The 26853-nt window shown below is 45.2% G+C and overlaps 2 long non-coding RNA genes across 3 annotated transcripts in view; one reads left to right on the forward strand and one right to left on the reverse strand.

The window, feature by feature from the left end:
• Positions 1-386: 386 nt before the first annotated feature.
• LOC135904259 (uncharacterized) lies at positions 387-11266 on the reverse strand. The gene is made up of 3 exons (XR_010565065.1): positions 11109-11266; positions 10043-10178; positions 387-702 (listed from the first exon to the last, which is right to left on the reverse strand). It is a non-coding gene; the product is annotated as an uncharacterized lncRNA (long non-coding RNA).
• A 1134-nt stretch (positions 11267-12400) lies between these two features.
• LOC135904262 (uncharacterized) overlaps positions 12401-26853 on the forward strand; it is a 57423-nt gene continuing 42970 nt past the window's right edge. Inside the window, exons 1-2 of one of the 2 annotated variants that reach the window (XR_010565069.1) lie at positions 12401-12876; positions 18036-21759. This is a non-coding gene — a long non-coding RNA (uncharacterized lncRNA). Of the gene's footprint in view, positions 12877-18035; positions 21760-26853 lie in introns of those variants that run through there. The other variant, XR_010565070.1, reaches the window with a different exon arrangement.

Here is a 26853-nt window from a genome sequence, read left to right on the forward strand (position 1 = left end):
ATTGCCAGGTTCAGATTCCAATGGCAGCCTGTCCAGATCCAGAGATTCTTAGCACGCTCTGCTGCATCACAGGTCTGACCACCGCGATGGTCAGTTGCTTTGTAGCTGCTGGGGACTGAGGGCCGGGGTTTGACTGTTCTATTCATATAGAAGGTTGTGGGCAAGTACTGCACCAAGGTGGCCAATCCTGCTCTGGTGAGGGAGTGCATTACCGGTTCTGGTCACCGGGGTCAGGCCACTAGGCCTGTTTATACAGCTGTATCAACATGTGGTTTTTTTTTTATCCAGTGGAAAATTGCGTGGCACCGGGATTTGAACCACAGTCCTTTTGCACATGAGGCAGATGCTTTACCTCTACGCTATCGCATCAGGGCGCAAGTAGTAAGTAATTATACAGAAAGCATTTTATTTACTGTAATTGGAGGATTGGAGTAGATTAGTTCGACCACTCAAGGAGTGGGAATGGTTCAACTGTCAGAACTCCGACAAAAGGACTGGAATCACATAAGCCACAACTCTGAAGGAATGGAGTGGGAATAGAATGGAGCGCCCCCACTCTGCAATTCTGCGCCATGCCGATATATCCTGTTCTTGGGCAATGCCAGCGCAGCTCTAGAACCACAAAGACGACCGCACTACCAGGGCGAAACACATCGAAGACACGTCAGCTGCTGCATGAGCACGTGCTGCCAACGAGCAATCCTGCACACAACACACACACACACACACATATATATATATATATACACACATTGTATATATAGACACACACACGCAGTGCACGGACTGGTACCCTAGGTAGGGGCTATGACTCGCAAAAACTATAGTGTTCTCCACAACTGTGACGAGTACCAGGCCGCCGAACTCCTTGCCCTGTGCACGTTGCTGTCTATCTTCATGAGCCTAGATCCTGATGCAACCACTGGTGCCACGCTGCTATTTTCAAAGGCCACCACTAAGTGAAGCGCCAGGGACCGCCCAGGCCAGGGGACATTGGCTTGGTCCGATACACAAACAACCGTAAACTTCGAATTGACAGGACTACGAATTGGATTAGTAAATTCTTAACTAACCGGTACCAATTTGTAACTACTAATTAACTTTCTTCTCCGCGATCGCTAGTAAGATCTGGTGTGCCACAAAGCTCTGTATTGGGATCAATTTTATTCCACCACAAACATGGCTCCACACAATAGTTTTGTTTGAAAACATATGTGAGTGCATATGCTTGTATTGGACAGTGAGAATAATTAAGAGTCAGTAAGCAATCTCAAATACATGCAATCTGGCTTACAAAACAAAAGGAACTGGTCACTATTTAGTAACAGTTTTCCTTTGTGTGAAACAACTTCACCCTTGAAAAGTTCCTCATTCTACAAAGGTTTATATAGTGAAATATAGAAATATTTGGATGTATTTGGGTTATCACCTGGCCCAAGGAACTTCTAGTGGCAGCCTGTCTCGATCTCGCAATTCCTGGCACTGCCCAATATACAGCATGCCTGACTGCTGCAGTGGTCAAGTGCTCTGCAGCTGTAGGAAACCGAGGGATAAGGGTTGATTGCACAATTTATGGCATTTCCAAATTTTGAACTTAGTACCATCTCTATACTATGTCGACACTATGCCACTAGACTATTGCTGTGCTGCAGTCATCATAATATTAATTACTCATCGTATACACAAGCTATACAACTGCTTAGGCAAAATTTTAAACTGCGCAAGGAAGACAGGACGTGAACTGAAACATAGACACACACAAAGCACAGGCTTCCAACTGGTTTTATTTTGCGAAAGCAAAGAATATATAAGGTACTTCAATATAGCAAAACAAGGAGCAATTGCAAATAATTTTTGCACGAGGTATTGACGAAAAACATCAAGGCCATGTATGCATCAAGAGTGCAGGAGAGTCTTAATGTGCCCATCTAAGACTTTAATTCTTTCCTTGAGAATCTCCTCTTGCAGTGCAGGAGCTGCGACAGCAAAAGCTGCCTGCCTTATGAGGAACAGAATAAATTCCTTTCGAAGGCAAACTCAAGAACAGAAAGAGAAGTCATCAAGGCATTCCACATCGCTAAAAGGTGTGACAAGTTAGCTCACCTTCTTGATCCCTATCAAGGAAAGAAATAGAATTCTTAGATGGGCACTCTGGGTCTCTACTGCGCTCTTAATGCACAGGTGGCCTTGCTATTTTTTGTCACTGCCTCGCGCACAATTTCTTTGTGAATGTTCTTTGTTTTGCCATTTTGAAGAACCTTATAAACTCTCTGCCTTCACCAAACAAAGCCAGTCGGAAGTCTACACTTTGTGCATGCATCTATGGTTTTGTTCATGTCCTGTCTTTCTCGCAGAGTTTAAAATTTTGCTGAAGCTACGAGCTGACTAGCCCAAAACGTGCCGTACTTCAGTGTACAGCTGGGCTTGTTGGTAAAGCTACACAATGCAGCTCAAGTGTGTGTCTGCTCTTCCGCGTTCTCATGATGTGGCTCAGCCTTGAGTGCATGTGTAGTTTCAATACTGGCTACTATATTTTAATGACTAACATAACTTCTATCTTCAACTTCCAGCCAGACAGAGTACCTCATACTACATTCTGAACATTGCTGCAGTGTAGCAGGATTTCTGTCTAATGCATTGGCCTCCACCACCAAATGCATGAGAAATTAAAAAAAGATTATGTAGATTCCAAGCACAGTGGGGATTCATGTTACAGGAGGCATACTGCAGGTAAATGGCTACATAGTATTGGTTCGGGTTCTTCCAAACATTGCAGTGTTGACCAATGTGTTTGTGTATGGTGAGTGATTGCATATATGACACAAGCTTTGTGAGGAGAGTACGAATGCAAAGGCATGGTTTCTTTGCCTCTTTCCTAACACTTTGTGGCGGCTGCTGTTTTGACGAGTAGAAAACTTGGCTTATGCAGTATGCGCAAATGGGTTTGAGACTTTTAAGACCAATTTCCTTGAGGCAAAGTTTAGCATGGAGCCAGTTTTGTCACAAGGAAGTTATTCCTACTCACACATGCCTGTTTTGTTTTTGTTTTTTTCATTTAGTTTCAGGTCTACCTAAACTATTGCCGTCATGACAGCCATCACATATAATATGGTAGCATCAATCTTTGTATTAATCATTCGAATATTGAAATCTAAAAGTTTGCAGCTGTGTAAAAGGACAGGAGGACAAGAGAGCGAGGAGAAGAGAGGTTGCAGTGTAACAGAAATAGGCAAGCACTAATTGAGCGACAAGACCACTGGACACAGGAAAAGCAGATTTAGCTGAAACACAGCAGCCTGTCAGGAAGAGACTGAACATAATTCTTTGTGAAGCTTTGTCTGCATCACAGTTTTATATACTATCACAGATCATGAACATGCCAGAGGCAAAGCGTACTGTTACGGGGATGTTGGTAGTATAGAAAGACTGTATTTACAATATATATTGTCACGTGGTAGTGACGGTTGAGAAGGCAGCAAAACTATGATTAACGAAACGAGCATTTTATTGGGTGAACTTGTGCCCTCAAAAGAGGCTACACTCAAAGAAGGATCGTAGCGGCGAACACGATCGGCGGTCGTCGAAAATCTGATGAGCGGGTCAAGCGCGTTGGCTTTTATACATCTGTCGTCGAATGTTCCAGAGCAGTCACTGGGACCTGCGTGCCTTCCACAATGTTCCACATTATTCGCGTCGCGCCCACATGCAATCAGATAACACAAGTTGCGGTGAAAGACAGTGGACGGAACCATTGATAACATTCCAGAAACTTCTTTTACATGCAGGCACGTCCTGTGCTGTGCGATAACATTTGTTAGGCGGCGAGAAGTGGTCGCCCAATAAAGATAAAGTACACGTGTCAATATACAAGATGAGGCAGAGTAGTTAAGATGGCTGACCACCAACAGCACGCAGCAGCCAGCGTGCTGCGGTCTTCTTCCTCTCTTTTTTCATCCTTCCGTAACAGGACCCCCGGGCGGTGAAGCGCCGTCTCGGCTCATGGTAGGCTAAGAATCGCGAGCGAAGTATGGCTTCAGCCGCGAAACATGCACGACGTCAACAGGCGTCAGACTTGAGGATGCATCAAACCGAAGTGGCGAAATCTCGTAATTTACATCGTTAACTTGACTTAAGACTTCGTAAGGCCCTGTGTAGTGAGAGAGACGCTTCTGGGAGAGGCCAACCCGACGACATGGTGACCAAAGGAGCATCCAAGCACCTGGTGTGAACTTAACATCGTCATGGCATCAGTCATAACTCTTTTGGTATATGCTGCGGGGCTAATAAACGAGATCGGGTGACTTGACATGCCCTGTGAGCGCGATCGATGACTTCATGAGCATGGTCAGTTGCAACACGTGGCACAGAAGGGATTATGATGTCAAAGGGCAAAGTAGGGTTGCAAACATACAAAAGATAAAAGGGTGAATATCCTGCAATGTCACTTCGGGATAAGTTATACACAAACGGCACGTAGGCCAGCGTGGTGTCCCAGTCGCGGTGATCGTTGGAGACCTACATCGACAGCATCTCTGTGATTGTTCGGTTGAGACATTCCATAAGACCGTTTGTTTGTGGGTGGTAGGCGGTGGACAGCTTATGCTTAGTGGCACAAGAGCGGACGAGGTCGTCGACAACTAGAGACAAGAATGAGCAGCTGCGGTCTGTAATAACTGTCGAGATGCACCATGGTGGAGAATGACATCGTGGAGGAGAATATCGACGACGTCTGTTGCGCAACTAGTCTGCAACGCCTTTGTTATCGCATAGCGTGTCATGTAATCAGTAGCAATGGCAATCGACTTGTTAGCTCTAGTTGTCGTCGGAAAAGTGCCAGGTTAGTCAAGGCCTAAGCGAGAAAACGGTTCACAGGGAACTTCAACTGGATGGAGTCATCCGACAGGTGGTAGGGGAGGTTTCTTCTGGCACTGACACAATTCGCAAGTTGTGACATAACAGTGCACAAAGCAGTAGAGACCTGGCCAGAAGAACCAACGTTGTACATGATCGCACGTATGCAAAACTTCAAGGTGTCCCACCGTCGGTGCATCGTAAAGTTGTTCAAGAGCAACAGATTGCAGATGATGAGGATGGTGAAGGAGCAACTCAGGGCCATCAGCATTCATATTGTGGTGGTAGAGGATGCCGTTGCGCGGCAAGAACATGCGGCATGTGCCGTCAGTGCTGTCGGAGTGATTGCACTCTGGCAATGATGGACTGTAAGGACTCGTTGCGTTGTTCGGTGCGCATGTCAGTCATGTCAGTGAAAGCCATCACGCAGGTCACCAGATCATGCACAGCAGGATCAAGTGGATCCACGGGGTGACGAGAGGCAGTTAGTGTCCTTGTGGAGGCATCCAGTCTTGTAATTGACAATAAATGAAAATTCCTGGAGCCACAAAGCCCAGCCACCAAGCCGTCCTGTCAGGTCCCGGAGGGAAGACAGCCGGCAGAGTGCGTGGTGGTCTGTAACGACCGAAAATGTACGGCCGTACAAATATGGCCGGAACTTGACGACAGCCCAAACTAAAGCGAGCACTCCCACTTGGTGATGGGGTAATTTCTCTCGGCAGGTGACAGCAGGCGGCTGGCGTAAGCTATCACGCACTTTGTACCATTCTGTTGTTGATCGAGAACAGCGCCGATGCCGTGGCCGCTTGCGCCAGTGTGGACTTCGGTCGGTGCAGATGGATCAAAGTGGGCAAGTATGGGAAGGGTGGTCAGAAACGTGATGAGAGCGGCAAATGCATGAGCCTGCTCCAGGCCCCATGAGAATGGCGTGTTCTTCTTTTTGATCTGTGAAAGGCTGAGCAATGTTGGCAGGGTTTTTGATGAAACAATGAGAGTAAGAACACAGGCCGAAGAAGCAGCGCACGTCAGAAGCAGAATTTGGCACAGGGAAACTGCGTATGGCACGAACTTTTTCCGAATCTGGTTGGACATCGGATGCGTCAATGAGGTGCCCCAACACGGTAATCTGACGGCGCCCAAATTGACACTTCGTGGAGTTGGAGGCCAGCTTATCAGAAGACCGCAATAATCGCAGTGAGTCGGGTAAGGCAGCTGCCCAACATGGGAGAAAAAACAGCTTTGTCAAGGTAACAAAGACAGGTGGTCCATTTGTAGCATTGCAGAAGAGAGTCCATCACAAGTTCAAATGTCGCAGGAACATTGCACAGGCAAGAGGGCATGACTTTGAATTGATATAAGTCATCCGGTGTGATGAAGGCTGTCTTCTCCAACCATTTCATCAACCGAAATCTGCCAGTAGCTGGATCGAAGATTGATGGATGATAAGTATTTAGCTCTGTGCAAGCAGTCCAAGGCGTCATCGATGCTTTGGACTGCTGCGAGACGAGACGTTTTTTCGCGTGATCTCATTTAAGTGGCAATAATCGACGAAAATATGCCAGGCACCATCTTTCTTTTTTCACATGGACGACAGGCGTAGGGCTGGCTGATGGCTCGATGACCCCTTTGCGGAGCGTTTTGGCCACCTCCGATTGGATGACTCGACGTTCAGCATGCGATGCACGATAGGGACGCTGACAAATAGGACTTGTGTCTCCAGTGTTTATATGGTAGTGAACAACAGATGTTCAGCCTAAAGGCCTGTTGCCAAAATCAAGGATTCCACTGTACGATTCAAGCAGGAGACGTATGTCCCTGGCCTGTGCAGAGGTAAGGTTAAGTGCAGTCATTTTCGCAAAGTCGTTCGTTAAGGAACCAGAGCTGGGCGCTGCGATTGGCACTAATAAACCACTCTCAGAATTCAGACTCTCAATATCAAATTCAGAACCACTAGAAACGCTGTCCAAGAACATGCTAGCCGGAATCACTTGAGGGCACAGGCTGAAATTCAGAAGAGGTAAAGCAATGTCATTATTAGTAACCGTGACCGGTTCAAAGCACATTGATGATGGGGCGAAGCACATATTCACCATCAGGAACCTGTGGCTGGGCGGTCAAAGTGACGTAAGTAACTGCTTCGGGTGACAGACGCACATCACGAAGCGAGCACAAGTACAGTGGGGCGGTGCTCGTAGCATCGGCTAGTTGAGGCAGTCCTAACTGAAGAACGCCGGCCGTGCAGTTGAGGAGAGCGGAATTAGTGGATAAAAAGTCAAATCCTAGGATAACGTTGTGAGGGAAGATGTTGCTCACAGTAAAGAGAACAGAAGTAGGGTGGCCAGCTATACTTGCAGTGCACATTCCAAGAACCAGCATTCCAATGTTAGCCATATGAAGCACTCGGGCAGCTGCTGGGGTGAGGACCTTCTTTAAACGACTACGCAGGCTAGCACTCATCACAGGTATGTGGGCTCCTCTGTTGATGAGTGCTTGGACAGCTATGCTGTCTATTTTAACGCCAATTACACTTCTCCTTGTGTGCATAGACAGAGGATTTGCTGCAGCATTAGGCAATGCAGCACCACCTCCGAGGGCTGCATTTCTTACTTTTACGAACGGGTGTGGCCAAATGCCACAGGGGACGAAAGGCGACGTGGCTGTGGTGAACGCGAAGATGGGCGACTTGTTTGCGGTGAACGAGACTGGTGTCTGTGCGGCGATGGTGAGCGACTGTACCACATGTTCCTAGCAGAGTTGGTGCTGTTAGATTCGGCGGTGGGCGAAACATTGCGGGCATTTTCATCAAAACGGCTCAGGTTGGTTGGCATGCGAAGTGTTAAGGGCCACGAGTTGTGACAGTATCAGGCGACATGACCAATGCGGCAGCAGGTGAAACATATCGGCTGGTCGTCCACAGTTCTCTACTCAGTTGGGTTGCAATAACGCGGAGAGAAGCGTTGGGGTGGAGCAAAAATAGTAGAATGGCGTTTGTTAGCTCTGGGATTGGCAACAGCACAGACAGAACGTAAGCCAATGTTTTCAGGTTCCTGGTGAATGATGGCTTGTAAGAAGGGGACTGAAAATGTTGTAGCATCAGGGATAGGCGAACAGAAATGCAGGCGCCATCGCATCCAGTTCACGTCAACGATTCGCACCACATCCTCCGATGGCGACGCATGCTGCTGTGTGGGTTGATCTTCACACGTTGTCGTTGCAGCAGTAGTGGGAAGTCTGGCGAATGGTTGCAAGACGCATCGGCTTTTGACGTGCTGGAATTGTCGGCACTCCTTAAAGATAACATCAACTGTAGAGCAGCTTTTGCACATGAGCAGATTAAAGGCATCGCCAGCAATCCTTAAGCACATGCCCGACCTTCTTAGCTCCTGTCATGTCGTGATCGGGTTTGCTTTACGACAAAGTGCCAGCATGTCTTGGATGTACAAGAGATAGGACTCCATGGGGGATTGGGCACAGGAGGCCTGTTCCTGTTTTGCGTCAATTTTACAGCCGGCTGGTTTGCCAAACAAATCTGTCAACTTCTCTTTGCATTGGTCCCAGCTGGTTAGCTCCTCTTCGTGGTTTTCATACCACACATTTGCCATGCCTCTTAGGTAGAACAACAGGTTAACTAGCACACGCGTGGGGTCCCATCTGTTGATTCCACTCACATGTTCGTACATAGCCACCCACTTTGCAACATCGGTGCCATTGGTCCTACAGAAAGTTCCAGGATCCTTGGGTTGCGCAACCACAACCTTGGCTATGCCCGATGACAAGGTACAGCAAGATGCTACTTTACCCCCAGTTGTCACCTCTTATGACATTTCAAGGCAGCGAGACTGAGACTGTAATGTATTTAGCGGCACTTGTAACCATGATGTAGAGGATTGACTTTCCCCCTATGTACAACACATCAGCAGAATAAGAACAAGGAAATGCCCCACACAGGTGCATGGCACTAAACTGAACACACTACCTGCTGTATGCGAGAGAGAATGAGAAAGAATGAGCTTCCGTTACTCCTGAGCATCTACCTACAACTGTTTTTTATGGGCACAGCATTGAAGCTGCAATTGAGGTAATGCCTAACACCACATGAAATACAAAGCACAATAAACACAGAGAAACCAAAACAAATGCACACACTTCTCACCGAAATAGACACAACACCTGCTTTGTTGCATCTGAGCTGAAACGGGTGAATCCCAAACTCTGTGTCACATAACATCTGAAAGAATTAGCTGCTACGAGAGAACCAATGAGATTAATCTGACGTGCTATGCATGCACCTTTAGCCTAATGGGTAAAGAATTGGGCTGCTGCACTAAGGACCCAGATTAACGACGCATTATCAGGCACATTACTAACTATTATTGAGCCTATCTGACTGGATGTACAAAGAAGCCAGGAGACAGCTCATGATAATGCTTTGAATAAGAGACAACGAAGCTGAACCCACGTTTTCTGCCTTGTGCTTGCAATGCTCTACCAAGTGAGCTTCTACGGCAGTTGTCCCAATGTCAATTTTCTTGGATAGCTGCGCATATGTACTAAGCATAGCCCTGGGAGTGCTAGGCAGCAGCACTCACAGTTATGATGGCAAATGTGTAGTACCCTTTAAAACACCCACATTACAAAGCACATGATCTTAGAAGCTGGCAACTGGCTAATAAACACTCGTTTTCTACCATGAGGCACCAAGGCAGCCGAAATCAAAACATTTGTATCTGATGAGCGAGAAAAATCAGGGGAATCATGCAGCTCAATTTTTTTGTTTATAACAAGCATGTGATGGCAACAGACAATGAAGCAACAGTGGCTGTATAGGAAAATGGGTTAGAGCTGATGACAATCATCGGCAGCTCACACTATACTGCTTTCTCTACCATTTATTGTCTCAAGACATCTGGCAGCAAATCCTCTGGAGTCTTCTACTATGTCTTTTGCAACTGAAATTTTAAATGTGTGTAATACTTCATGGAACTTGGAACACTTAAATGGTTAAGCATCTTCATACCTTAAATTTGTGGACCAGCTTTGTCACCTTTCTAGAACAATAACTCTCTGGTGTCATACATCACTCAAACCAACTAATTCTCACTCAAACCACTACTTATTAAATCTACCTCTAGATGAGCAGTACCTGCATTAGACGCAGCTGCATACCCTTTTAGCAAATGGATATACATACCACGCTCAGACTGAGCAAACCAAACAAACCAACAGCAACCAGTACTTCTGCCCATTTGTCTTCAACGAGGCAGAGACAGGCCAGGTCTCGATAAACACAACAAATATAAGGTGCAGGCAGAGGAAATAGGCAGAAGCTGTAAAGACAGCAGCAAAGTGAAACAAATTAGACAAGTTTGCACACAGTCAGCGATCTGGGCCGAGGACAATGCAGAACGTTACTGCCACAATGAGAAGCAAATGCTCCTCATGCAACAAGAAAAAACACGTTTTAGCTGTAAACAGCACGACTGCGCGGAGTTGGTTGTTATTCTAAAAACAGCACATACAACAATTAAAGCAGACATTACTTGTGTCATCTGACGTCCTCTTGCTGTTTTTACAATATCGGTCACGGTTGCAAAGCTACGCACATGATCTATGAACGAAAGCAACGGACGTGCATATAAAGCTTGGTGAGTCGATTCATACTAATATATATATGTTTAATTTTGAAAGTTCCCGTAAAAGTGATAGTAGCAGCAGCAGTAAAGTGGTTTCGTTTACCAGCTCGCTCACAACGTACGCATTGTATGATTTAACTCCACGGCTCGCAAAGGAGCTACTAAGAAGCTTCAAGTGAAGGAAATACGCTTTCGTTATCTCACTGCAACGAATGAAAGCCTCTGACGCCCATACCGCGGTGAGCAGTGAGAAAGGTAATTAAATGCAGCAATGCGCTGCATGGGTAAATAAGAAGGGCATAGCGTAGTCATCCTCTAGAGATGGAGAAAAATAGACTTAAGAACGCGATAAACATCATAGGACGACATCCACGCTAGTTGAGTGCATGCATTTCTGGCGCGTGGAAGATGTCGCTGTCTTTTTGTTAATTTTTTTACATCGGTGCAACGCGTAGGAACTGCAGTGTTGAAGGCACGAACGAATAAATTATACTGCGATCACTGCGAGACCTGCGACAACCGTTTCGTGTTCCTTCGAATTTCGAGATCACATCGACCACAGCTCGAATGCGCAACCGGTTTTTTACGTGTCAGCAAGAGAACGGGTAATCGCACAACACTTACCGTTGCTCCAAGTACGTCGCGGTAGCACCAGCAGCTGGACAACAAATGTCATCAAGCCCTGGCCCACCGCAGTGTCCGCAACTTGATGCTTCTAAGCATTCGCCAAAAACTAAAAGCGGAGCCATACGTACGCGCGCGAACGAGACACAAGCCATGCGTCTGAGTTAGAGAGTAGTTATTTCAGAAAAGCAAAAACAAACAACAATGTGACGTCACATCCGGTAAAGTCAACTTGTCCTCCTTTCTCACCTTCTCTCAGCTAACGCATGCGCAGCGACCACGGAGCACTCGCCCAGGTGGGTCTCCGGAGTGTGGGACGGAGACGCTACCACTGAGCCACGAGTACGACGCTTCAAAGCGGTACAAAAGCGCCTCTAGTGAATGCGGTGTTGCCTTAGAAACGAGCTGTTTCTAAGGCGTGCGTCTCTTGCTCAGGCGCACATTTCGTTGCCGCGCCGAACGCTGCTTTGCTCGACGCTCACCGCGTCCAATGCGGGGCGCGTAGTCGCTGCCCTGTAGCCCATTGTCTTACACCCCTTGGCGAGTCGACGGGAACGCTGTCGCGTTCCACTCTTGAAGGCGAAGCAGTAATGCATGAGTTGTTTCTTCGTCTAGCCGAACCAAATATAGCCAAGCAACAGCAGTTCACCAGGCTAAACAGTGGTTCAACAACTAAAATAAAGGCTAGTATGCTTCGCATCCTGGGCTTAACCTTACCTAAGCCACAGCCATTTTTTTGGAAGCGACTGCTCACTGATTTCATTGTATGTTAGTATCCCTCGCCTTTTGCTAGTGTTTTTCTAGTTTTTTCGCGCCTGATTCCGTTGACTGCTGGTACGTTCGTTCATCGATGCGCATTGTCATTTTTCCCCGATTGTATCACTCCCTTCCCCCCTTCACTTCTGCCTTTCCCCTTATATAAGGTAACCGTCTTCCGTTAATAAAATTTAGTTGACAGTCAGCGCTTGTGTCCTGTCTTCATACTTTGTGGTTGCATGTGTTTGCGCTGTCCTTCATACTTTGTGGTTGCATGTGTTTGCGCTGTAACAGTTTTTATGTCAAGTATGCACCAACTCGCCCAGAAAGAAGTTTTAATGAACGCTATGCCCGTAAGTACAGTGGGCGCAGCGTTAAAGAAAAGGCCCGAAAGATAGATGACGATTTTGGTTCAGACAAGATAAGCATACAAGCTCCACAAAAATACTCTTGGCGCATATTATGTATCGCCTCAGAGATTTAACTATGCAGTAGTTAAGCTCGGAGGCTAAAAGGGCGCACATAACCTTCTTAAAGCGTACGTCTTCACTATCGTGCCTTGTATGGTATATCATATATATAGGTGTTCTGTGGTACATTCCTCTATCCTCCTACTAAATTTTTTGCAAAATGGCGCGGTGCGTTGTGAAGGCATCGGCGTGGTATGGTTGTGGTGAGAACTATTGTACGGACCCGCGCCTTTATTTTGCTGACATCATTCGGAAAGGTCACGCTTTCACTTATTTCCAATAAGTGCATAGTTCAGAGGTTTGCTTTCTCGTGACACTTTACTCCGCGTGAAGGGACACCGCTAAGTTTACCCGTGTGCGCATCACAATATGAGTGAATCAAAGGAAACTTGGACGCACTGCTTGGAGAAAGCGTACAGCGAAGCATACTCTAATGATGGACGTTAACCAGCGCGCACATGGAGCAGCGCCTTCGCGTTGCGAGCACATGGAGGTCCTCTGTTTGTGGCGCAAGAGCGGGTGCGTAGTTTTCCGCAGACGAGGCAAGTGCATTTATGACCGGGAGTCTTGCTTGCTTGTCACGCGTTCTTGGCTTCAGGTCACTCTGTGCATTTGTTGTGCATGCTGTGTGCAAGCATCGCTTTGTTTTCGTTGTGCTCGCTGTTGGAGACTTATTTCACGAGCTCTGTGAAGAAAGTAATCCTCACTGCGTTATGTAGACGTTTCAGTCAGCTTTCTTGATGAGATAGCTGGCTGTCTAGAGCAGTCACGCTGGATGCATGCTATAGCGCGTGGTATCTCGTGTGCGTTGCTTGTGCTTGTGGCATTGCCGGCGTGTGGTTAACAGCTGATCCATTTTTTTCATTCTGGAATGCGTTTCCCGCTGCTCTTCGCTCGTCCTATCCGAATCGTGCTATGTTTACCCGAATCGCTAGGTATAGTGGCAATAAAACACCAAAATGCATCTTCCTTAGTGCTTTTTTTTTTCATCTTTGAGAAAGTCTGTACGGCAAAAGCCGGAAGCATGGTTCATGGTACTGGACCCGATTGACGAGCTTCCCGCTGTCGCTCTTTGCCATGGGCGTTTTCGCGGCTTTGTTGTTAATGCATCGTTATTACACTATCGAGGTGCGTGCCGCGTCGGTGTGACGTTTTGTATGCTAAGAGCATTTCACGCTCGAGTTCTATAAGCCATAGAAATTTCCGCCACGAGTAAAATCGGCATTAGTACTGCCAATTCCACCTCAAAGTAGCCTGCTTTATTTTTTGCACTGTAATGAAGTGGTGCTCGGTGCTACAAACCGTTTCTTTTTCAATGTTTGACAAACATGGGCCAAACTATTTCAAGAGATTGTGCGTGCAACTTAAAGTTGCCTGGTGAACACTGAAGCACTATTACATTCCAGTTTCGTCATGAAAAAAAAATTCTAGATATTTCCACAAGTGCCTTTAGTAGGTGACATAACCTTGCCATCACCTTGCATGTCCCAATTTACAATTCCGCAAAGGTTTCGTACCTTTTCAGTAGGCATTGTAGACACCCTTCCGTGTAACTGAGCTCTTTCAAAAAGTCTTTGCCCATCGCTGTTCTCTTCTAAAAGTGAATCGCCAAATTTGTTTGTCATTTCTTCAGCCATGCATACCCAAGTCAAGTTCCTCCTTGTTATTTTCAAACCACAGAAGTGTACTTTGGGCATGAAAGAAGATATTTGATACTTGTAATTACATGCTTAGTTGATATTTTATATTACCACCAGGTTCATTTAATTTGCCTGCACTGCATGAACCAGTTTAGGAGGGACTGCACTTTGCTATTCGTTTCATTATTTCAGCATGGTTCAAATTGTTTCACAGGGCAGCCTGCATGTGTGTAGGGTGGTGGGGGACATGCTTGCAGCATTCCTTGTAGCGATGCAGAACTATCGATGGTACTGTCAGTACTGCTGAAAGCTGAGTTATTGAAATGTCGATAGTACAAGAACCAACTACAGTATCCGTAATAGTGCACTATCGATAACGTAAAGTTGTACGACATACTGCACTTAAGTACAGCAACATAAACTTGGTGACGTTTCCATGTTCCCAACTGCATGAACTGAGTGTTACAGAATGCATACTGTAGGGCCCCGAGCCCCCCAATACTCGTGCGTATTATGCTATGCATAATGTGCTTGTTTGACAGATCAGAGCACTTCACTAAGGGGAGTTAGGATACACAGTTCGTACTTATGCAGAGAAAAATTAATATTTTGGTCACAATACATAACGCATGCACTCAGAAAAATCATTCAAGAATCTACACAGCAATTATGGTTGATGCACACCAACTCCTAATAATTGTCATCATTTTCTTTTTCATTTAATCTAGCAGATTTTGAGATCTGATTCATGAAGTACAGTTGGTACATAGTAGCTTCGCGTATTTGTACAATAGTGCTTAAAAAAAGCACAGTTCGACATAGCACTCCGTTTTCCGTAGTGATGTCCTTGGTCACCAGTCAGTTTTCGATGGTCAGCTATTCAAAATTTCTAGTACCTAATATCACCAGCCAAGAATTGCAGAACTATCGCTGCTATTGATAATCAATTTAGTAATAGTTGTTCACCATTAATTACCTGTCCTCGTGGAAGCGTTAGTGCAGGGATAAGGCAGGTGTATCCAGGCCAGCTTCACACAAGCAAGAACTGGCACCAAAGTCGGCAATGAGTCGTACTTGCTGCGCACTGATTTCACAAGTGTGAGACAAAGTGTTAGTGAGTAGGAATGGGAGCAAGAGCCAGCACATTTAACTTCATGGGAGTAGGAACAGGAGTGCCAGTTGTGCAAGTACAAACAATAGTCGGTAATGGGGATTTCATAGTGGACAGTAGTGCTAATGTAGATGGATGTTGGCAAGTGAGAGTGGATGTGAGCGTGAAATTTAGAGGGTTCTGGGAAGTGCGAATAGAGTTGACTATTAACGCGAATGAGTGCTGGTATGAGTGGGCTCAAGAGTGGGCTCATGAGCTTGAGGGTGCCAGCATGTGTTAGTGAGTATGTAGCCATTGAACATATTAGTGAGTAAGTATGAGTGAATATCTGCTTATTCTACTAATCTAAGACCACACTGAATTGACAAACTAGTTCATGAATTCAAGGGTGAATTAATGAACCTACAGTGCTGCTTACTAAGTTTCCATGCTGTGCACAAGGGAATTAAATTCTGGGGTATTATGTGCCAAAATGATGATTTTATTACGAGGCATGCCATAGTGGTGGACTCCGGATTAATTTTGACCACCAGGGCATCTTTAACATGACCCAAATGCAAGGGATACAGCCGTCTTTGCATTTCATCCCTGTCAAAGTGTGGCCATTGTGATGAGGATTTGACCCCGCAACTTCGTGCTTAGCAGTGCAACACTATAGCCACGAAGCCATCGCAGCAAGGGTGCACAAGGTCAGCACAGCTTGTCTGGTGGGCGGCAGCATGTACCCAATGTGTGTGTATGGTTGCTGTTAAATATGTGAAATGCAGATACGCACATTATGTGCATCATGTTACATTGAAGTTTGTGTTTTGCAGTTGGTAACTCTATACTCTCCAACACTTCCAAAATTTTCATAAAATGTACTAATGTCGGCTCATTCTATGGTTTTATGATAAGTCAGGCTTTACGAAAAATAAATTCTGTCCGCGAAAAAGTTTTGAAGAGGTTGAAAAATGGCGGGACGTGCAAGATCAAAGAAAAAGAATGTATGCAAGGAAGAAATTGTGGTGGTACTTGTGCTTCTTATGGTGGTGCAAGACACCATATTGCAGTGGGGCACTTGCTTTGAGCAAGTTTATTCTAAAGCCGTCAAAATCTGCTACATTGTGTAGTTGTTGAAAAAAGTTGCTGTTTGCTTCTCATTCACTGCTCTTCCAGGTTCACTGTGGCTTGTGTGCTGTGCATAGAGGTAAAGAATCATTAATAAAGTGCAGATCTGTACTACAATGAATGTGTGCCCAGTGCAAGCATAAGGACGTGCATGGAATTCCCCCTCCCTTCTTGTACCCATGGGATTTTTATTAATGTTAATTTTCACCGGTTGGCAGGTGTGTAATTCTAAAATTACCGTATCTGTACTTACATCAGTAATTGAAAAGTTCACTACTAGGCATTTGTTAATGATGATATTGGCAATTGTCACATAACTACTGTAGTGGCTCTGTGACTACGGCAGTGTGCTGCATGGTAGAAAGTCGTGGGTTTGATTTCCGGCCGCTGTGGTCGCATTTCTTGGAGGCGAAATGCAAAAATGCTTGTGTACTTAGATTTAAGCACATGTTAAGGTATCCCAGGAGCTCAGTATTAATCCAGAGTTCTCCACTGCGGGGCCTTGTATAGCTCCATTGCTGCTTTGGAGCACTTGACTTCAGAATTCATTTTGCTACATATTTACTAGTTAACGGCTCTGTTCTCTGTAAAATTGTGTGATGAAACAGGTGCTACCAAGATATCCTCACTGCAACAAATATACGCCTTCAAGCACATCAGTCTTTCAAGGAAGCATTTAGCTTTGTAGAAGTGTTCGGCTATTTGCTTTCATTGTTTAGAGTTCCACTTGCAATTTCTATTGTCACACATTCTATGTGGCCACTGCTGTTAATTTTAATTGACATAGTAGTTCTGCGGAAACCCGCAAGGTGGAGAGAAGTAATTAATAAAGGGAAAATCAGACATCCACCTGTTCGTAGCAATTGTCACAATGGAAACCCATGCGGGTTCCTCGAAAGAAAAGCTTTGGAGTTGAAGAAAAATTCGTCCTGGTTCGGGACCTTTGGTTGGGTTAGGTTTCCTTTGCAGCAATTGCTACGAACGGGTGGATGTCTGATTTTTCCTTTATTAATTGCTATTAATTTTAGTAGGAAAGAATGATAATTCTTGCCCTTATTTAGCATTTTAAAAATTTTGAGACAGTTTCACATAAAGCACTCCAAAGGGCTTTCGGGCTGCTCCTCTGAGGGGACTTGCATACTTACACAGTGAGCACTCGGCTGTATGTGCTGCAGGTGCAGCTGAATGCTGTCATATGGAAAACACTGGCTTTGTTCATGTAGGGTTAGCGTTAAGTATAAACCCCATGCAAGCGATCTTGCACGCGACAAGCGACGCGATGGAGATGGCTGTCGCGTTCGCTTAGTCGCCTACAAGTTGCACCCCATGCGAGCGATGACTTCGAGCGACGTCTCCCCAGTGTTGCCGGTATGAGGGCAGCAATATAGGCGCCGAAACTAGCGTGACGCATGCTTTATTAACTTAAATTGATGTATTTTACTGTAAAAAGCAGCATAAAATATTTCTGAAAGTCTTGCAGTAGGTTCTTATCCTTGCACCTATAAAAAAATCAATCGTTTGCTCGTTCCGTGCAACAATCGGAAGTACTGGAGTTATGTACATCCAGTTCCGGCTTTGCGCTATTGACTAGTCGCTCATAGCACTTCCGGGCGACGAGCGACGAGCGACGAATTCTAGATTTGCAAAACCGAGCGATCGCGCGACAAGACCGAGCGATCTGTTCAAGCGACGGCCTGATCCGTCGCGCGAACCCGTCGCTTGTCGCTGTCGCGCACAAAATCGCGCTAATGGGGTTTAGCCTTTATCACTTACAAGTGAACTGAACTGTCCACACGAGAATGTTAGAGCCGCATTGCAACTATGCTTCTTTTCTCTTTAGGTGCACAAAGGAATGATTTGTTGCAGCATCCATTGGAACAGCATTGCATCGTGAAAGATGTTCGTGGCATCCCAAAGATACCTCAAGTCATGGCTTCAGGTAAGGGATGTGCAGCTTCAATGCTTAAACCACGCCATTCGACTAGGACAACAAGAGATGACCGTCTTCTACAGGCGCCCCTCAGTTGTGTCTAATTTTGCTCGTGGGCTATTCCTTATAGGGTCCGTGGAACAGGTGTATTAATCGTTAAAACCAGTACTTTCGGTGTGGCATATTTTTGGGGTTTTGTCTGTACATTGAATGAAAGGTACGCACTAAGCGGGTGTTTCATCATTATTAGCATTGAGGAAGGAAGTCTCATTTGCCTGTATACCTGTCGGAAAAAATGCACAATGATTATCACTGTTCCCGTTTTCTGCCTGCATTGTGTAAGTTGTGTACAAGCCGTCATGTCTGATTAATGCCCACACGTTTCATGTCTGTGTGCATGTCTTTGAACATCACTCTTCTACCATCTCCTCCAGTCTTGTAGCGGTTAATGAAAGTCAGTCTTTCAGACTTGCTACCATCTTTGCCAAAATTTCATGTTCGTTTGCAGCAGTGTTGGCAAATAAAAATGTTTCAAACATCTATGTCAAAACCCAGGAGATTCCAAACCAAAGCTGCTAGATCCAGTTAAATTCTGAACGCAGTCAGAAATGCATTACATATGCTAGTTGTGCCTTCTACTTAATAATTGAAACTCAAAAATTGAAAACGGACTCTTGAGATTTTGTAGGAATTATCAGCAGCTTGCATTACCAGAAGCTCACATTACCAGAAGCTCTCATAAATACAACCTGGGTAAGATAACAGCTTATATCGAGATCAAATATTCACTTGAATTAAAATTTGAAAAATATCTTAAATGGTTGACTGCTGCATTGCTGCATGCAACTTCAACATTGTTTATTGCTGCAAGAGCAAGGAGTTCTCTATGGGAGTCTTCTGTTGTGATTAGGAATTTGCACATCTTTGAAATGTGGTGGGAAGGCCCTTGCAGTTCTCAGAGCTGGTGATTGCTCTGCTGGCTCATCACTTCTGCTGCTGCATTGTGCTGGCAGCAAGAAAAGGAATCAATTTTTCCACCTTTGAGCATTGAATTGCAGGCAAATCAAATGGGCATACAATTCTGCAAATAGAATCTGTTAAGGAATACCGGGTAGCAAGGAACATTGAGGCTTTCCTATGTACTTTCTTTGACTGAGTAATCAAGTTTGAAATTACTCCCATTAGGATGTCATGACAATGTTGATCTTATACCGGTTAAACACATGACTAGCTTAAGAAGTCACAGCACACGCAACACAACCGGAAGAACCAGGCTAGCGCTGAGGTTGAATGTCGCTATACAATTGCCATTCCACGTTCAGTAATCACATGCAGATCATTTGCGGCTTCGTTCAGGGGCAGGCGTGGGCTTTCGGGTTGGTGCTTGTTGTGTTTGGTGCAAGAATATGGCTAGGAGCAGGAAACACTTATGCGCAGTCACGAGCAATATACACACATCATTTCTCCAGTAGCTGACGCTGAGCATGCATAGTGTGACGACCTCGTTTGGCTGACACGACTTTGCTGCAGCCAAATTCCAAATACTGCATCTGCAGTGAGAGTAGCTACATGAACTTGTTGATAGCTCATCCTGTAGGTTGTTGTAGCACAGACAGTATGACACAAACATGGAAGGCGCACGACACAACACACAGTGCTAAACAGCCTGTTTCCCTTCCTGAAACCAGAACCACCTGAAAGACCTGTTTTCGCAAGGCCACATTCGTAGTGTCGCCTCCATTGACAGCCGCCAATGGCTAGGAGCTGGCAGGCATAGCTCACTCGGCCGTCAAATCCGACACCAGTAGCGCTTGCGGCACTATTGTAGCAGCTCATATAACGAAGCGCCTGTGTTGGTCGGTATGTGTACGCAATTATGTCGCGCTTAAACCGCAATACATTTGATCTTATTGTTGCCAACAGAAACGAGCGAGCAAGCCAGGCGAGCTTGCAATTGTGAGGAAATGATATAGGCCTAGCTTGCCGGCCGTCTGTTCTGGGATCATCAGCCCTTGCGATGCATCCGCAGCTCATAATAAAGCGCCTAGATATTTGTCAACACTAACAACATCTGCTAATTTAGTTGCTCGTAAGTGAAAATACTACAGTCGAACCTCGATATAACGAAGTCCAATTTGCAGCCGAAAATTTCTTTCGTTAAGTCGAGGTTCGCGTGTTTCAGCAGTCCAAATAAAGATGCAAGTTCTTGGAACACTCCTGGCATATGGCACCTTGTAGATAGCAAAATTACAAAGATAACCCATAAACCCCGGGACTAATAACACAACCAAGAGCGTGATGCCCGATAGCCAGCGGGTACGAACACATTTTTCTCCATTACGTGTACGGCAAACAGCAGGTCTGCAGCAAGTGCCGCGCCTAGTGCTCATAACTGCCACTAGATGTGGCCATCAGCGCCATCATCATCATGATTTGTCATCACTACAAAAAAAAAATTTCCTTTCACGAAGACATGGCAACCCGTGACGAAAAAAAAAAATTATGCACATGCCAGAGCTATCAACTTAAATGTTCTTTCGAAGAAAATTGAAAGTATTAACTTGGTGGATACATGAGGCCACCACTTACCATTAGAGCGCTCAACGCTCGCAGCCATCGGATGATACCGCCCTCAGTAAAGCAATGGTGATGTTAATTCATGAACACTGGAATATTTAACTTCCCACAGAGCAATTCTATGCAACTCAGGTGGAAGCGAAGAACTCCGTCAGCTTCATCTGCCACTTTTTAATAAACGTCGGGGTTATAAGGTGCTCGTAGGTTGACAGGGCTGCTAAGGCTTGCCCTTACGAGTGCGCGCCCGCATACGTGCGTAAGAGATCCAGTGCATCCATGACTTGCTTCGGTGTTGCTATGCTGCTTGCTGCCTGGAGTTCTTCGTCCGAGTCGTTGTCCTGCATTTCTTTATCTGTGATGCTCTGGATTATTGCGTCATCGTCCGGCTCTTCAGTTGTCACAGCGCAAGCATCGCTGAAGACAAAGTCCTCGAGTGTCATGTCGCTTGGAGCACCTCCCTTATTGCAGAACAGCTGCCATGAGTCAACGACATCTGTTGTGTATGCCATACTTTCGTCACCGTCATTTGCTCTGCACTCCGCTTCCTCATTCAAAGAAATGCTCTCCTTCAATCCCACTTTCCTGAAGCACTTGGCTACGATCTCCCTATTTGTTGCCTCCCATGATCGCGAACGCATCTCCAAGGCCATGAACACGTCGATTTTCGTCTCTCTGTGTAGCTCGATGTACAGCAGAAGCCTTTCGATGACCCGCTTGTGGTATGCACACTTGACGCTGTTTATTATTCCCTGGTCGAATGGTTGTATCAGGGAGGTGCAGTTGGCGGGAAAATATTCAAGCTCAGTGTTGGAAAGCGCACAATCTTGAACATGTTGTGCTGAGCAATCGTCCAGAAGGAGGCAAATGTTTCGACCTCTTTTGCGCATTTCAGCATCCAGATCCTTAGCCAGTTGCTGAACAAATCCCTTGTCATCCACGCCTTTGTATTTGCATCGTACTTGGCTGGCATGCTCCTTTTCCCACTGAAGCAACGCGGCTTCTCGCTTGTGCCAATTACGAATGGCACATGCTTATCGCTGCCGTCCATATTCTTAAACCTGAGCCACAAAGAACTGCTGGAAGGTTTCCAAGAACAGAATGTAATCAAGGTTCAAAAATAACACTTCGAAGAAATAAGGAACAAATCCTGACCAAACACGTTATACTTACCTTTGGTACCAGTATTGTACCTACTACACTTGAAGCAGGCTATCTGAAGATCAACGTAAGACTATATATCCCAAACCCGAGGCAGTGTTTCAAGTGCCAGAGGTTCGGACATGCATCGCAATCATGCAGAGGTAAATCAACATGTGCAAAGTGTAGTGCCAATGACCATCAGTCGGAGAACTGCAATGCTGCTCCGCACTGTACAAACTGCAAAGGAGATCATCCAGCATATTCACGACCTTGTCCTTGCTGGAAGAAAGAAAAAGAGATAATTGCAATTACGGTGAAAGAGAAGATTTCCTTCTATGAAGCAAGAAAGAAACTAGCACATTTGCCTCAAACAACCAACGCCAGTGTGGTGCGACAGGGGACAGCACCGCAGTGGTCTTAGGAGTCTACAGGGACCGCAGACAGTGGCCCAGTAGTAACTCCATCCGTCCCCTTGGTGGCAGCAGCCAGTCCTGCTCCATCATCATCATCATCAAAGACCGGCCCGTAGACCCCGGTTCCACAGGGCCCCAGGCTAAATCGAACACCCAGGCCTGAGACGTGCGTCTCAGTGCCTGGTTCTCGATCATCCAGCGCCTCGGAGAAGGCTATGGAGGTCGACAAAAAGACTCCTGCATCATCGACGCCAAAAGATCAATGCTCTTTGGAGCGCACTAAGAAGGACAAGATCACAATAACTAGGCGAACAAAGGGACCGGTAACCTGAACGGTTACCGTTCTTCCAGTAGTACATTTCCGCTAATAAATGTCACCTACAGTTACTTAGTACACATATATAAATTAACATTCTCACTTCTGCCACTATGGCTTTTATCATGCATTGGAATTGTAGAGGGCTGATTCATAATTTGGGTGACATTAAACACATAACAAATAAGTTTTCGCCAGTCGCATTTTGCCTACAGGAAACAAACTTAGGCCCTAAACACAGTCGATTCCTTAGAGGCTTCACCGTTGTCCAAAGGGACCGCGAATGTTCCAGCCATTTGTCAGGTGGAGTGGCTATAGTTGTGCAGGGCGGCACTCCTACCCGAAATGTCCAATTAAATACATCTTTAGAGGACGTAGCTGTCACCATTCTGTCCTACAAAATCATCACCATTTGCTCACTATATATACCACCCTACACACATTTTACTATTAAAGACATAGAAAATCTAACAGATCAGTTACCGGAGCCATTTGTCTTAGTAGGAGATTTTAATGCTCATTGTACTCTTTGGGCAGTGTCAAAACTGACCAAAGAGGGCAACTCGTTGAAGATTTTATTCTGTCAAATAATATCTGTCTTTTAAACTCAGGTGCGACAACTTACTTCTCACCGACTTCCCGCACATTTAGTTGTTTAGATTTTGCTTTTTGTTCGCCCTCTCTCTTTACTGATTTTAAATGGGAAGCTCTCGACACGTCATATGGTAGCGACCACTTACCCGCACTCATCAAACACTTATCATCACCACAAACCCTAGTAACCAGACCACACCGATGGAAATTGCAGCTCGCGGACTGGCCAGTCTTTATGGAGAACGTGATACTGGAAGATGTATTTTCGCCAGAGCTAAGTATTGATGAGCTTAATAAAAAAATCACTGAGGTTATAATCTGTGCGGCAGAAAAAGCCATACCCCTGTCATCGGGTATAGTGCATAAAAAGCTAAACCCCTGGTGGACGAAGGAGTGTACCGACACTAAAAAAGAACAAAATAAGGCCTGGGGAATCCTACGGAGGTACCCCACCAATAGCAACCTGTTAAACTTCAAACGAGCCAAAGCCAAAGCACGATTCATTCGAAGACATGCTGAAAAATCATCGTGGCAAAAATACATCTCTTCAATTAATAGTACGGTAACATCGAAACGAATGTGGGACCAGGTGAGGAAATTTAGAGGACAGTACTCATCTTACACAATACTATTACAAGTCCAGGCGTACAAACAACAATACAAGAACAGGCAGATATACTTGGAGAATATTTCCGCGATGTACCCAGTTCAATTATACAAAGGAATTTTGACAATACAAACAGTCTGCTGAAAAACAGAAGCTGCCCACTACTGGCGCATCACATGAACCGTACAATCCCCCCCTCACACAACAAGAAATCAACAGAGTTCTTTCTGCAGGGAAAAACACAGCGCCAGGTCACGACCGTATTCACTACGCCATGCTGGCTCATCTATCTCCAGCATCTGTAAACACTCTCCTCAATTTTTTTAACTTAATCTGGGAATCTGGCATAATGCCGGAAGAGTGGAAAAAGGCAATAGTAGTTCCATTTCTAAAAGCCGATAAATCCCCCACATCCGCAAGCAGCTACAGACTTATTGCCCTCACAAGCTGTTTGGCAAAATCATATGAAGGCATCATCAATCATCATGTATTTTAGAATCAAGAAACCTTATTGACCCCCATCAGTGTGGATATAAAAAGGGTTGTTCAACCACTGACCATCTTGTCTGCCTAGAACATGAAATTCGATATGCATTTTTACACAAACAACACTGTCTTGCAGTTTTCTTCGATTTAGAAAAAGCCTATGATACCACATGGAGATATGGAATCTTAAGAGACCTGGCTGACCTCGGCATCCAGGGTAAAATGCTGAACTGCCTAGCTGATTTTATATCTAATACAACATTTCAGGTACGTCTGGGCTCAGTACTATCTCATACATTTGAACAGGAAAATGGTGTTCCACAAGGCTGTGTTCTCAGCACGACACTCTTTTTAGTAATAATGAACTCAGTTGATAAGATCATACCGTCGTCTCTTATGCACTCTTTATACGTAGATGATCTCCAAGTGGCTTGCCGTGCCTCAAATATGTTAACCTGTGAAAGGCAGCTTCAACTCACAATAAATAAACTTACACAGTGGGCTGACAAAAATGGTTTCCATTTCTCCACACAGAAAACAGTTACTGTTTTGTTCTCTCAAAAACGAGGGCTACACAGCGATCCAGCCCTAAAATTGAATGACGTCATACTGCCGGTGAAACAAGACCATAAGTTTTTAGGAGTAACCTTTGACACCAAACTAAACTTCCTAGTCCACATTAAAACACTAAAGATTAAGGGAAATAAAGCATTGAATATCCTCAAAGTTTTATCTCATAAGCACTGGGGTTCTCACCGAACCTGTCTTTTACGTATTTACCGGTCTCTTGTGCGTAGCCTTTTAGACTACGGTTCCGTGGCTTACAGCTCAGCCAGACAGTCCTACATCCAACGAATTGATCCAGTACATAACCTTGGACTGCGACTGGCAAGTGGTGCCTACAGAACTTCACCTATTCAAAGTTTATATGTCGAGTGTAATGAACTCTCCTTAAAGCAGCGCAGAGCATTACTAACTTTTTCCTACGTACTCAGAATTCAGTCATCATCGCAACACATATGCTACAACATCCTCACACAATGCAACTCACGCTTACGCTACACAAACAAACCGAACGTGATTAGGCCACTTGTCCTGCGGTATGAGCAATACTGTCGGGACTATGACATTCACCACGAAGTCCTCCAGCTTGCCACAAAACCACAACGGTTGGCCCTGTGGTACGATTTCACACACTTATGTGATTGGACTTTAACACATCTAAAGAAAAGAGACATCCCACACGAACACATTATACAAGAATTCCGTGCACTTCAGGACAAATATCAATATAACATGCACTATTACACTGATGGCTCTTAAACAAAAGATCACATGGGTGTGGGGGCCGTAATGGAAAATGGGGGAACAAGTATTCGATTTCCACAACATGCCTCTGTTTTCACGGCCGAAGTTTACGCCATCTGGGTTGTGAAAAAGATTATCGCTAATAAACACAAAAATGCAGTCATATACACAGATTTTTTAAGCACACTGAAGGCTCTACATCTGAAATCTGAGTGTGAACCCCTGATTGGAGACATTTTAAACATGGTGGCTTTTAACAAGTACGGGAAGTCAATTCGTTTCTGCTGGGCCCCGAGCCATGTTGGGATACTGGGTAACGAAGCAGCTGATAGATATGCATTGATGGCAGCGCACAAAGACATTACAAACACAACACTCCCATATAAAGATAGCATCCATGCAATTAGAAAAGCTTTAACGGTAAAATGGCAACGCGAATGGGACCGTTGTGCCGACAACAAGCTACATCTCACGAAACCCATAGTTGGCGAGTGGAAGTCATGCTATCATCAGGAGCGGTTCATCGAAGTAGTTTTATGCTGACTACGCATTGGGCACACACACCTCACACACAATTACTTACTTACGAAAGAAGACACACCAACATGCGAGAAATGTCAACAGCCACTAACAGTTATGCACATATTACTCACACGTACGGAGACTGAAACACACACACAAACACTTTTGTACAAATTATATCAACTACACACACCTTTACACCCTGCTCTAATTTTAGGTGATGATCCACTAGTACCAATATGTGACGTCCGTTTTCATGTGACGTCATTTCCAAAATGTAGTTAAATAGTTCACATAACTGAACAAAGATCACTCATGCTAGCTCTCTCCATACACACCCGCAGTTCGGTTTGCACCATCTGTTTGTGAACCGATGCTCCTCATTTCCGAATGAAAAGTGGCCTGCGTTGCTTTTATTGACACTTGTACAGTGCACTGCATTTGGGAGTCACGTGCACTGCATGAGATTCCTTCTGTGGCTGCGCATGGGGGTGATGGTGTGGAGTAGTGCTGCCCAAGTGCTGGATCAAAAGAAAACAATCGCAGGAGTCTTGGAGGCATGGTTAATGGATCATTTGTGCACACGGAGCACACATCATAAGCAACATGCTTGCGACAATCATACCAGTGGTTCCATTATTCCATTACATCTAGACTGGTCACCCAGTTTTACGAGTACAAGCATATGTTTGTAGGCATATTCTCCCCTCAAATACCACTACCACGACATAGACCATGCTTGGAAATTTCTAGCCTATGTAATGA

The sequence above is a fragment of the Dermacentor albipictus genome, chromosome 2 (assembly GCF_038994185.2).
Source record: "Dermacentor albipictus isolate Rhodes 1998 colony chromosome 2, USDA_Dalb.pri_finalv2, whole genome shotgun sequence".
Taxonomy (NCBI): Eukaryota; Metazoa; Arthropoda; class Arachnida; order Ixodida; family Ixodidae; genus Dermacentor; species Dermacentor albipictus.